At 43.1% G+C, this 12931-nt stretch overlaps 3 long non-coding RNA genes across 3 annotated transcripts in view; 2 read left to right on the top strand and 1 right to left on the bottom strand.

The window, feature by feature from the left end:
* Positions 1–4691, top strand: part of LOC116692417 (uncharacterized) — a 71127-nt gene extending 66436 nt beyond the window's left edge. Inside the window, exons 4-5 of the long non-coding RNA XR_004332697.1 lie at positions 3149–3329; positions 4445–4691. This is a non-coding gene — a long non-coding RNA (uncharacterized LOC116692417). The remainder of the gene's footprint in view (positions 1–3148; positions 3330–4444) is intronic.
* LOC116692419 (uncharacterized) overlaps positions 1–12238 on the bottom strand; it is a 17071-nt gene extending 4833 nt beyond the window's left edge. The window contains exons 1-2 of the long non-coding RNA XR_004332699.1: positions 12228–12238; positions 7880–7885 (exon numbers count right to left, since the gene is read on the bottom strand). This is a non-coding gene — a long non-coding RNA (uncharacterized LOC116692419). The remainder of the gene's footprint in view (positions 1–7879; positions 7886–12227) is intronic.
* LOC116692414 (uncharacterized) overlaps positions 6002–12931 on the top strand; it is a 7751-nt gene continuing 821 nt past the window's right edge. Inside the window, exons 1-2 of the long non-coding RNA XR_004332694.1 lie at positions 6002–6081; positions 7948–7954. This is a non-coding gene — a long non-coding RNA (uncharacterized LOC116692414). The remainder of the gene's footprint in view (positions 6082–7947; positions 7955–12931) is intronic.

Raw genomic sequence — 12931 nt, forward strand, 5'->3', positions numbered from 1 at the left:
CACTCACTCACTCACTCACTCACTCACTCACACTCTCTTTCTCTCTTTATGAGTCTGTGAGTCATGGGTCTCAAACTCGCGGCCCGGGGGCCAATTGCGGCCCGCGGGATGATATTTTGTGGCCCCCTACTTGACATCAAAGTTAAGTGTTAGTGCGGCCCGCGCGTTCTGAAACTTTTTGTCATTGCGCATGTCACTTATGGGCTACCGTAGTCTCGTGACAGCGGCGTAACCGTTGTCAAGCTAGCTAAGTACCCTTTGTGGCAAATGCCTGAGGTTTGACAATGTGATGTCTGTTGTTGTGAAATGCACCAACCATAACAGATCTAGGGGTTTAAAGCACCGGCAGTTCCGCGCCCTTTTTTGAGGAAATAGAGGGTTTTTTTGGAATACTTGATGCGGCCCAGCCAAACCCAGACTCTACTTCCAGCGGCCCCCAAGTAAATTGAGTTTGAGACCCCTGCTGTGAGTGGATATTTTTTATAAAGGGCTTTTCCCAAAATACACTGCTCATTCGATTACTGACACATTAACTGCTTCTCATCTGACGCACCAAGCGGTGAGCGGACACTGACTTACTGTTTTCAGAAGGAAGCAGCAAAGAAGGATTATAGGTTTCTTTCTGCCCTCTACATGGCTGCCTCCATCCAAAAAGTAGTAGTCTACTGTAGGTGTTACTACAGTTTTTTTTTTTCTTCAATCAGCCACAATATTTCATATTCAAAGAAATAGACAAAAATGAAATAGCGTTCATCTGTCCAGAAAAATGAACCACAAATGCTTCATAAGCATAACCTATCTTCTGTAACGTCATCCCTCGGTCTGCAACTGCAAAAAGGCACACTAATAGTTCCAGTAGTTTAAGACTGTGATGCACGACTTAAATAGATCATTTTTAAATCAAAGCAAGGGTTTTGTTGCTTTAGTCCATGAGTTGTAATTGTGTAAATATTTGTTCCAGATTCAGCACCACAGGTCACAGTGTGATGTATGGCCGCTGTCACCTAATCAGCTTTGGGAAATGAGCACACATGCACAGGAACGCATTTGGACACACACACTTGTTCTTGTAATGTTTTAATAAATTCAAACAAACTTTTAAGTTAGTTTATTGAATTCTGTGGTCAGTAAACATGAACAAAGATTTTTTTGTTGTCACACGTGTTTGAAAAAAGAGGCAAGATTTATAGATGCTAGCGATTGTGTAGCTACAAACATGAAGCTGCCAGCATTCATGTGCATTTGCTGGAAGAGTTGAAGAATGGCGTAACTTAGCCTACCACTCTGTTTCACATACATTATGTTTCCAAATATATATTATATGTATATAAATATATGTATATAATTATATACAACCTTAACACCCCCCTACTCACCCCTGTGTGCATGAACATGCAGGAGCATGTATAAAAAGGCAACTATACACGAGCCAACGAATCCTTGCACTCACACGCACACACACACACACGCACACGCACCAGCACACGCACACGCTGTACAAAATCCAACATAGGTAGCTAATTATGGGGGAAATGACCCTTTACTCATTTGAAAGGTATCCAGACAAGCTCTTACAACACCTACTCAATTAGCTGCCATTTGTCCATTTGAAATGAATGACTCGCTCTCTCCTCAGTCACCCAAAACATGTACACTTAGTCTTTGATCTGCTGTTGAGTTGGATCAGATCTTCCACAAGTGAAGTACTGAAACACTTAACAGCCAGTGAGGAAAAAGGGTGCACGTGTAATTTGGATGGCTTAAGTGTACAATCCGTGTTATATACATAAACAAATATTTTTAAAGATAATTTTTTTTGAAGACTTACAGTAATTAGAATCGTTACATGGCACATTGGTAATGGACTTATTTTCTAAAGTATGGGTAAGTTGCAAATGCTTCACATCACTACAAATGCCCTAGACCATATATTCAGTGCTGTTTCATTAGCAACACGTAAGGAATTTGTATTGGAGCAGCAACAAAATTAAGTTATTGAAAGTTGATAAAAAAAAAAGCCTGCTTGTAAAGTTTTCAGAGGCACGCTATCTCACTGCTGCTGAGGCAGACTGTAGGACAACTAGCAGCTCCTGGTCCACATGGTCCTTTAATATACAGTACATGCATGCAAATCCCTGTAGGGAAATAATTGGATTTCAGAATCAATTCTGAATCTATATAATAGGTTGATCAAGCAAATATCAATGTACTGTAGTAAGCAGTTACAGTGTGTATCAATTTAAAATATGTTTTGGTCAGAGAGGGTGATCAGGGCCGAATAGGACAGGTGACCGGCTCTCCTCCTATCTCTGGGAGAAAAAAAGAAGTCATAAACCAAAGGAAGAAGAAAAAAAACGTTCTCAGCTAAAGAATCCACCGAGAGAATGGAGAGATGGCGAGGGAGTCCATTAAAAAGAAAGACGGCCAAAAAAAAGAAAAGAGAAAAAAAATCCCCACTGCAGCACACAATGCCATGGCTGGGGTTAAGTGCTAGGATTTCAGTCGATGGGGGATTTGGGGGTACCTGCATTTTTAAGCCTCTGTCCCCAAACCTCGCCTTCATCCTACCTCCCTCCCCAATACACTCTCTATTTCTTTCGCTGTCTCACACACACATGTACATCTCTCCCAGATCTACCATCTCTACCCCTCCTCCCCCGGGTCCCAGTCCCCATAATCAGAACGATGATATACGGGCCCCATTAAAAGAGAGGGGCTGCTGACATGCAGGACAATAGCCCCTCACAGCGTGTCCAGGAAGCCTGCCCATCCAGGTGCACTCTCCCTTACAGCCAGAGGCCTGCCGCTTTCCCTCCTTCTCTACCTCTCTCCCCCTCTTCTCCTCCCTCTCTCCAAACGCAGTTTGAGCCCATTGAGAGGGAAGGCAGAAACAGGAGAGGAGCAAATGTGGTGCGGAGTAGTTGTGTGGGAGTAAGAAGGGATTTGCAGGACTGAGATTTGAGAGAGAAAAAGGAGGGTAGCGGGTAGGGACGGAGGGGTGAGGAAAGTGGGGGAAAGCTCAGGTGTGTTGAAAAGACAGGACATTTGAGCAGTCAGCAATGGGAGGGGGAATCAGTGAGCTTGAAACAATGGTGATAATAAAAGTCTCTCCTTTCACCCGATGTGCCTCTCTCTTCTCATTTTTTAGCTCACCGTCTCTACCTGCCTGACCTACCGCAGCGCATCACGAGGCACAGAGGAAGGCTGAAATCAGAGGGGAGGAGGAAGGAACGACTGATGGGACGGGATTGGTGGCGACAGGGGGTGGTACCATGCTGGTTGCCCATCAGCACATCCTCGCTGACAGCCGATGGCCTGTCCGTCAGCAGGTAATTTAGGCCAGAGGGGGGTCTGCACACAAATACATATATATACACACACACACACACACACACACACACACACACACACACACACACACACGAGTGCCTGGGTGAAGCCACTTCTATATGTTTAATGTAGGTTTTTATTTGTCCATTAGTACTTAGATTCATATTTGCGGAATCGTGTCGTAATTTTTGTTCAGATTAGATCAATTTAAGAATGTGAAATGCTTTAACTTTTGTTTTCTAGTTTTATGAGTGTAATAGTAAATGCATATTGTGACGTTATAATACCTCTAATTGGAAAAGTTCAGCAAACGATGCTTGAAGACTGATTGTAAACAGCATTTAAATAAGTATATTTCAATTGGAAGAGAGTCCAGACTACACATTGGAAAATAGTCAGTTGTATTGACTGTCATTTTGAATCAACAGTTAGGTATCTATAACTAAAAGAAAACTGACTTTTTTCTACATAATGTGACCTTGTTATCATCAAATCATTGCTAAGCCCGTAATAAAGTTACTGTATGTATACTTTTAGAAATTAAATGTCACAACACGGTTACCCCTGTGCACTGTAAATCCAGTCTTTTTGAACCATGGAGGCATATGGCCTTTATTCTCAGTAGCTACTGGCCCAGACACTGTCACTAATACAGAGTGCCACCACCAGACCCCAGAGAGCCTCCAAGGTCCACTGCACAAATCCCCCTCTGCGCTTACCAGTCCGTTTATACACAGCGACTATCTGCCCCCGGCTCTCTGTGTGGTCCTCCTACGAAAGAGGAAACGGTAAAGAGAGCTGACATCTCATGTCTGAGATGCTCTGCCTTTTTCTGGCCATTGCCTAGCCTGTATCTATGGCAGACGCTGAGCTGCAATTTAGATAAGAAACAACCTTCTTTTCTGGCTGGTTCTGTCTTCTGTGAATGTAGAAGCTAAACAAAATTACAATGTAATACACTCATCCGTGTCTCGTGAGTAGGTTTCTCCATCCTCTGACTCACAAACTCCTACAGATCTGAGGTCTGTGTTGTTTTACCCTTAGATTTATTTCAGTGCGGTTTCCAGGACATCCCTTCCATGTCCAATTTAAGGTTAGTCTCTCTTGTCTTTAGCCAAGCTGCACTCCCTCGCCATCCCTTGTGTCCAAGTCCTGAGAGGGAAAGGAAAGCTGGTTGGGGAGATGCAGTCAACAAGGTGGTAGGAATTTTAATGACTGGCTTTCTGCTGCCTTTCCCTCTCCCGTCGTTCTGGCACTCAAATAATGATCTGGCAGACTTTGATGTTTGGCACCTTCTTTCCTTCCCTCAAAAGAGTGGTGGACAGAATAAAAGGCATGTCCACCACACATCCCTGCCCACTTTCTGATAAAAATGTATTTTAGTTAAATCCAAGGCAAAACAACTTGAACAGATAGATGGACCTTTTGTTTTTGAAAGCTTTATTCTTTTAACTTTTATACTTTGGTAAAGTTTCTTTATTCTCTTGCTGTTCCTTGTAGTCAGTCTAGATGCTTCCAAATAATATAACTTACAGCTCATGCATATCCATATGTGCACGTATATTGACAGCAAAAATGTGTCCTAATGTACACACATAATCACACCCAGTCACAGACTTGCATGAAATAATGATGACAGGCCGTAAAACCCCTTGTGGCAGACTACCCGGGTCCGGTGAGCAGAGAGCATTCGTCACGACCAATCAGAAGAGCCAGTAGAGTTTGTTATTGGAGCTCTGATTTTGGACCACTCAGAGGTAGGTAAGGCTGACAAAGTCCTGGCTTGTGTGTGTCTCAGTGCAAGTGTGTGGCACACTCTGTTCCTATCAGACCTCTCTCCTTCTCTTGAAGCAGAACAGATCCTCTGGATAAGCTCACCCAGTGGCAGAGAATCCCCCCAACCCCACACCCCCCACAATACATGCACACACGTGCACATTTGTTCCTATATTGCATGTCTCCCCTCTTTCCTTCCCACCATCTCTCCTCTCCTGATCTAACATAATGGAACAAAGACAAGTGTGATTTACCTCCTTTTCTCTGATTGCGGCTACTCAGTTTGTATACTGTAGATGAAGGTACTGAGCTTCCTAGTGCAGGCAGGGCAGAGCTGGACCGAGCTGCTGGGAGCAGACAGCAGCCGATTGTGAATGTGAGGAAACAGATCAGTCTGTCTGGCCACAAGTGCCGCGTATTTTGCTACATGAATGATGACTGATGCCGCTGCATAGACACCCATCACACGTGTGTGTGTGTGTGTGTGTGTGTGTGTGTGTGTGTGTGTGTGTGTGTGTGTGTGTGTGTGCGTAGGTGCGTGCGTGCGTGCGTGCGTGCGTGCGTCTGTGCGTGCGTGCGTGCGTGCGCATCTAGACACAATTTGCACGTGTATGTGCATCATAGAATAAATCAATTTTTCAATTTGCTTTGGTTTTTCTGCATGTGATACAGTATTTTCCATTTGAGCTTCCAAAATGAGGGGAAACACATGTCTGCCTGTTTAGACTCTAAAGACATCTATATTCTAGAGATATTGAATGATAAACCTCAGGTAATCCTTGTTTCCAAAATAGAATTAGAACATTCTGCAAACAAACTCTTCCCCTTCTCTTCCATCTCACGGATGCTGCCTCAGACCTAATTGGCATAACACAACGTAAGCATGGTATGTTAAGAAGCATTCGTCATTGTTTACCAGCTAACCATATGACAGAGAAGATGATTTCCCATAATGACAGCAAGGATCAAACATACGTAACACAAAATTATTTTGGGTTGCAACAATTGACAAAGTAGTTTGTTTACCAAGATGCAGAATGATAGAAAAAGAAAATTTTATTGGGCTTTGGGTTACATAAAATCACTACACAACATTAAATGAACAGCCAGATTTTGGACAAACAGGAGTTGTTGTTCACTGCAGGCATCCAGAAACCAAAAATCAATTTATTTTTTAGCACCGCAAAGACGTCAGATGGTGTTAACCATGGTCACTTCATTTCCTCCTCGCTGGCACTGGAGAATTGACTGTAGCTGAACTGTTCGATGACATCACACATGAGGACAACGCTAGCAACCAGTTATTGTAAATCAGTCATTGAAATCACAACCCAGTGATGTGGTGACTGATGGTGTGAACACAGTGGAGCACATGATGGAATGGTAAAACTCAGTTTTACATCGCAATAACCTCTAGTTAAGTAGAAGCTCATATGGCAATATGGAGTCCAGATGGTAACAGTGATCATTACATTCCAAAATAAAACCATGTTATTGTAGAGCAATTCTGGAGATGTAGTTTGGAGTTTTGTTTACTTACATGTAGGTAATTCCCTGCAGTTAGTTTAAAATTACAGGAGCACATGTACACACCAACACAGAGCATCGCACAGGACTGAGAAAGTTGAGAGGTGCCACCCTGACCCCAGGCCTGCAGGTGTCTGTAAGCCCAGTCTTCCACACATTGAAGTCCCAGCAGCTGACAGGCTATATGTGTCCCACAGTAGCCTTGTTTCAACTGACAACTTCAAAGGTTATGCTGCATGGGTCACAACCAAACATTATTTTCAGCATATGTGTGACTTGACAGTGGGGGAATAAAATCCCCAAAATAGAGTGGCAAGTTGTCCAGTTTTACCATATGGCAAATGTCAGTGTGACATATATGGGCTTATGAAAATGGCAAACGACGACAGGGCGAATCACGAATCCAATCGTCTGTCACACTTTATTAGCACAACCAGAAAGACTGAATCTTTCTTACTATGTGACACATTTGGTCTACAGATGCGCTCCGTTGTAAAAGAAGCCATTGGATTTTCACAGAAACCACACAGACGAATAAAATCCCTCCAATAACGAGCAATCAGCATTAGTGTGCAGGCTTTTGCACGCCGGCGTCCCACTGGGCAACTGTCCCTCTGCGCTGCTCCTACCCGACCTATCTGAACAAAATTACCCAAAAATCACCTCAGAGCTACACATGCTGCACTTAGACATGCAGGTTTATTTTTTGAGAGGAGGCCCAAGTGGTAACAATTTGAAGTCAATAAACCCTTCTCCTCTAAAATGCCGTGGCTTCAAAAGAGTAGTGTGGGTTTTCTGCATGGCGGTAATGGAATTGTTAAGCATGCTCAGGGATTTGGCAGCCGGCTCCCTTTGGAAAAGAACAGGGGTAGAGGATGACAACTTGTTAAAATCCAGCGTTTGTTTCTCCCTTTCTCTCGCTTCTGCTTAGGAATGCACACAAACATGCATGAGCATATGAAAGCAGGTTTTTTGTGATAAAGGTGCTTTAGGTGCATACAGTAAGTACAGTGAATGTCCTCCTTGACACCTATGCAGGCATTGTAGAAATACATATAATGGTCACAACAAAGTTCTTCTGTTATGTACTGATGTTCAACTTCAGTGAACATCTTAAAGAGGCTGGTCTTGACCTGCGCTTTATGAATCATGTCATGACATAAGTTTGTTGTGATTTGGCGCTATAAAAATACAATTTACTTGGCTTGACATTTAGATCCAGTGCTAGTGTATTCTGTGTTCTGACTGGCCTCTGTCTCACTTCACAAAAGCTATGTCTCTTTAAAGAAGGCCAATTTCGAGAGAGAGAGAGAGAGACTAAGTACAAGTCTATTGTGCAACATGTGTTGAATCAGACACATGAGGGCAGTCTTTCAAAGCTTCTCTGGAGGAGACCAGCTTGCTGTTAAGTTGCACTGTACTCTTGGGTCTCTGCCTTTGCAGTCATAATGTCTTCAATGTAAATGGTGTCTAATGACGAGTGCTTGCTTTGCTTACTGAAGCATGGTTTCAATCCTTTATATTCAACAAGAGAGAAAATCTTTCTCTGCTTCAACCTGAAGAAACCTCCCATTAGCTAGATTTTGCTATTTGCTCTGTATCTCTCTTACCAATTAAATTCCTTTTTTGCTGAAGTTCAAAAGATCACTAACAACCCCTGCCTCCTCCTTTCACTAGCACTACATCACCTGGCCAAGCTTACAACTTCTGCATGAGCCGTCATAAGTGAATCGAGTCCAGAGTCAATATTGATCCAGGTTGTGTGTGAAGGTATCTGCCATTTCAGCACTTGCTGTGGCCCTTCAACATACAACATGCAGCTCTCTGATGCACATTGAAATTTCTCTGCACGTGTTTGTTTTTTTTCACTGCCCTTTTCTTCCTTCACACTTCTTGTAGTAAGCAGACTAATTGCACAGTTCATCCACCATGTTTCTGTGAATGTGTGCATCTACATCAACTCTTCCCTGTTAATAACCCTGGGGTGGAGCCTGGAGGAGATTTCGGGGAGTAGGGTGGTCCTACAGAGGAAAGTGGCAGCAAACCCCGGGAAGTGCTGTTGTTTTTGATGTGTTGCCGTAGTCCCACAGAGCCCCCACCTCCACCTCCACCTATACCATCCACCCCACTGGCTAAAGCTTCTATTCATCATCCTGTCAGTCCAGCAACACACCATACACATGCCACAGACACACCACCACCACTACACATATATACTTTACACCAAAACATACAAATAAATAATGTAGCAGGTCACTCCCGGGCTACAGGAGTCTAAAGAGAAGAATGAGAAAGTAATCTTTTTGGAAATGGGTTTGTCAGCTTCTTGCAATGTTTGTGATTTGAAACCGGTCTTTCTTGGGTTGTAGAGTGTTTAGTGTTTTATGGTTTGTTTCCTATATGATGTCAGGCTTATAGTGGAAGTGTGCAGCTTACCGTAGTGTGCATGCGTGCTTATAAAGAAGTGTGCGTCTGTGTATGGGGTTGAGTCAAGTCATTTTTGTGATTTGTTGAAATCCCTTACAGTGCCCCTTGCGTACCTTGGCAGTGGAAACATATTACTAAAAAGCAAATCCATTTAGCTTGAGAATGTCAACAAGACTTGTGGATTTGGGTTAGTGATAACTTTGCAGTGTACAGCTTTGCTACCTGAATATATTTGAGGGATACACTTGTGAATATTTGTCAATTAACTATCTATTCAAACAACGTCACATGTCCAGTATGACCACACTCCACGTGATTTTCCTTCATGGGTGGAGAAAATGCTCTCCAAAACTGAGCCTCCCTCATCTCTGCTGCTAAGCATTTTCACCACTATGAGCATGTGTGTGTGTGTGTGTGTGGGTGTGTGTGCTGTGTTGTGGGGCCCCACTGTAGCTGGCTGTGTGATGTCACTCCCCACATACTGTATTATAATACATCAGGGCTGTTTCAGTGGTCGTATGGAGACTGTGGGATCTGGAGCTGTTTGGAAATATCTTTCCATAATCCTAAAAAGGAATATTCATTTTATTTTCATTGGATTTAAAGCTGTGAATCATGTTTAGTCATTTGACTTACTGAGGACTTTCAGCTTTACATGTGCGCTTGTGTTTCTTGGCTTTTTGTATTTTGTCAATAAGTTACACGGATTTTGAATGGGCACTGTACTGTGTGACTGTAACATTTCAACAAGTGATGCAGGTCAGCGGTTCTCCTCATAATGAATACATCTGGCCCTGCTTTTACAGCTATTGTATCCTTTAATTGACCATGAATATATGTAACTATAGATATAGTAACAGACACATTGACCCTAATTTGTACATTGCACCTTCTAACTGCCCATTTCCCAAAGACTCAAAGTATTATCAAAGCCCAGTAGCAGTAAATAAAAGAGTCACTAAAGCTGGTCTGATGAGAAAAAAATTCACGATCAGATCTTTACTGAAGGTGAAAACACAGCACTCATGTTGGAAACCTTCAAGGGGGTTTGTTTCAAAGATGAGAACCAGAAATCCCAGAAGCTGGTGTGCTTCAAAGGGCTGCTGAAGGGTGGCATATGGTTCTCTAGAGCCCTAACCCGCTGCCATGCCAGGCTGGTGTGAAATGGACACTTGTGGGCTTGGCTTGTTCTATCTGTCCACAGTGGTTAATGATAACATGCACCAGCCTCAGCACTTCACGCTGCCCACTTTAGCCTTTTGTTGCTTGCCAACTTGAATGTAGGGTCTTGGTGTTAATTCTTCTGCACCAGAGTTTGGTACCTACTGGACTCATTCTGCATAATATCGCTCACCAATTTTAGCCATGGGGAATTGATCCAGCACCAATTAATGTCTCACATTTGCTGACATTTAGTTTTTTTCATTGTTCTATTCATGTATTTCACCTACTATGTAACACAATTGTTTAGTATTTTAATTTTAAAAAATTAAAATAGTCACTCAAATAGGCTATATTTTACCAAAAATATTCATGATTTTATTTCTGTATCTTGAAAGTAAATTCGGTTTTAGTTTGGATTTTTTTTCTTCCCCTAAATTACAGAATCTTCTGATTTCTTTATGGTACAACTTCTTACATTTGATCTCTTCCTATGAAAATAAAATAAATAGCCTACCTGTATGTTACATTTATTTTCCATTGTTACATACACTGGTGTACGTATTTAAAAAAATAAAATAATAATAAATAAAGTAACGTACACAGGCCCGAAGGCCTTTCAGGCCTGCACCACGAGATGCATGGACCTTCCTGTCCGTGTAAATATATTTTCTCCAGTATTATCAAGCCTGTATTGTCGCAGTACATTTCCCCCTTTTGTGTCACTGAACTTGCATAGTGCTCTTTGGCTGAGTTGTAAAATATGACAGGCTATTTCCCCCCCCCGCGGCTCCAAACTAAAAGATTAACATTGTGATTCCCAGTGTCCCAGCAGACAGCTTGATTGATTACATCATATTAAGGTCATTTCTACATCGGGGTAATTTTCACTAGAGCCTCCCGGCGATATTTTAATGTGCATTTGTTTGGCGGGGTTGACGGCTCCCCGCTCCTCTGATCTGCGGGGAAATGGATGGCGACATTAACGAGCGATTAATTAAAAACAACAACAACATCGATGATGGCGGGACGGGATGTTTGTAGTTTATTGGAGGAGCACCCTAATTCCCAGCCCGAGTCAGTCAGACTATGCACATTGCCTGTTTGCATTTTGAAAATTGTTCGTCAGTTATGGTCGAATTTTGGCTCGGACCGAATAGTGTTTGTTTCTTTGAGTTCCACCACATGATGACGGTGATGGTGTTTGAAACTATTCGATGGATGAAATTGTAATAGGAAAATAAATTCCCTGCACCCTGTGTATACCCTGTAATTTTCACTCGTGCCATTAAATATGATTTCTAATTTCTATGATTTACCCAACAGTTGTCACTGAAAATAAATCAGGTAACATCATTAGAAATAGGCCCGAAGATAAGACTCGAAGGGAAAATGATTAAATGCATTACTAGATTGGTTTAGGCCGGATGCAGGCGGTGAGTCTGAAGTGTTTTAACTGAACTGACGGCTGAATGCGCAGGCGTTACTGAACCGAAGCTAAATGAAACAGTCAAATATTAGAATGGTTTACCTGTATTGTAGTGCACAAACAATTTTTTATACGAGTTACCACAAATGTGTTGCCAGAATATTTCAATCGAAATATCCAGGTTTACTTTAGTCTATTTTAGCATAATGTGATGCAAATTCTAAATGTCAGTGACTGATTTCAAAACCACCAGTGTCCAGTTCTACCGCCAGTACACACTCCTTTTGAAACATTCAGTATTTTGGCTTCTTTGCAGCTCTCCAAATGCGAAGTGCCAACCCCTGCTCCAGTGCAGGCCTCCTGTAGTGTGTCTGTACCTGAACAGTGGCTGCCCTCTAACCTCTCCATATTCCTGCTATCAGGAGCTGTGGCGCGGCGCCCGTCTCCCTCTGACAGCGTGTTAACAACACTGCAAAAGGCCCCAAAGAAACGTTTTGGATTAGCGGTCAGATTTCCCATTTCCCATAGACGCACAAGGTCCTGAACCCAATTAATGGCTAATAATTACCAAGGCAACTTCACTATGACCGCTTCTGGGGACTTTATTAGACGGAAGGAGGGGGGTCTGCTGTGGAGGGCCACTCCAAAACTAATACTTTAGAAGGGGAAAAGGGGGATTTTCTAATTCATTAGCTGCTGGGATCTTGAGGGTTGATCTGTGGAGGGAAAACCAGTGTTGGTGGAGATGGGTTATTATCGTGTTTATTATTTGTCTTTTTTGAGATGACAGAGTTGTGTTTTGGGTCATCGTTCCCTCCTTGTGCACCCGGTCATGTAAGTAGATGCGTATATGTCTGCGTGCGTGAGGGCGTGCCTTCACGCAAGTCCCAGCGCCCCGCCGCAGCTAGTTACCATGTTTACTCTCCCATTACATCGACTGTGGCAGAATTACAGTTAGCACATTTGCAATGCTCACAGCGCTCACAAAAGGGCCCGCTGCGGCTTTTTGATGTCCACCGGCTCGCCTCATCCGCTTGCCGGTCCGCGAGGTGCTCCATTTCACATATCAATGTGCGCTGATGTTATCTGCGCGTAACGTCTAATCCAGAGACCCGGAGCCTTTTCCAGCATGGATAAAGATTGGGTTTCAGCCGCCTATGTGTGTGCGTGTGTTTGTGTGCGTGGGTGGGTGTGTGGGTGGGAAGAGGGTGTATAGTCACCGCAGTCTGACCACACCAGTCCGCAGTGTGATAAACTTCTGTAACACCCCCCCCCCCCCCC

The sequence above is a fragment of the Etheostoma spectabile genome, chromosome 7 (assembly GCF_008692095.1).
Source record: "Etheostoma spectabile isolate EspeVRDwgs_2016 chromosome 7, UIUC_Espe_1.0, whole genome shotgun sequence".
NCBI lineage: Eukaryota > Metazoa > Chordata > Actinopteri > Perciformes > Percidae > Etheostoma > Etheostoma spectabile.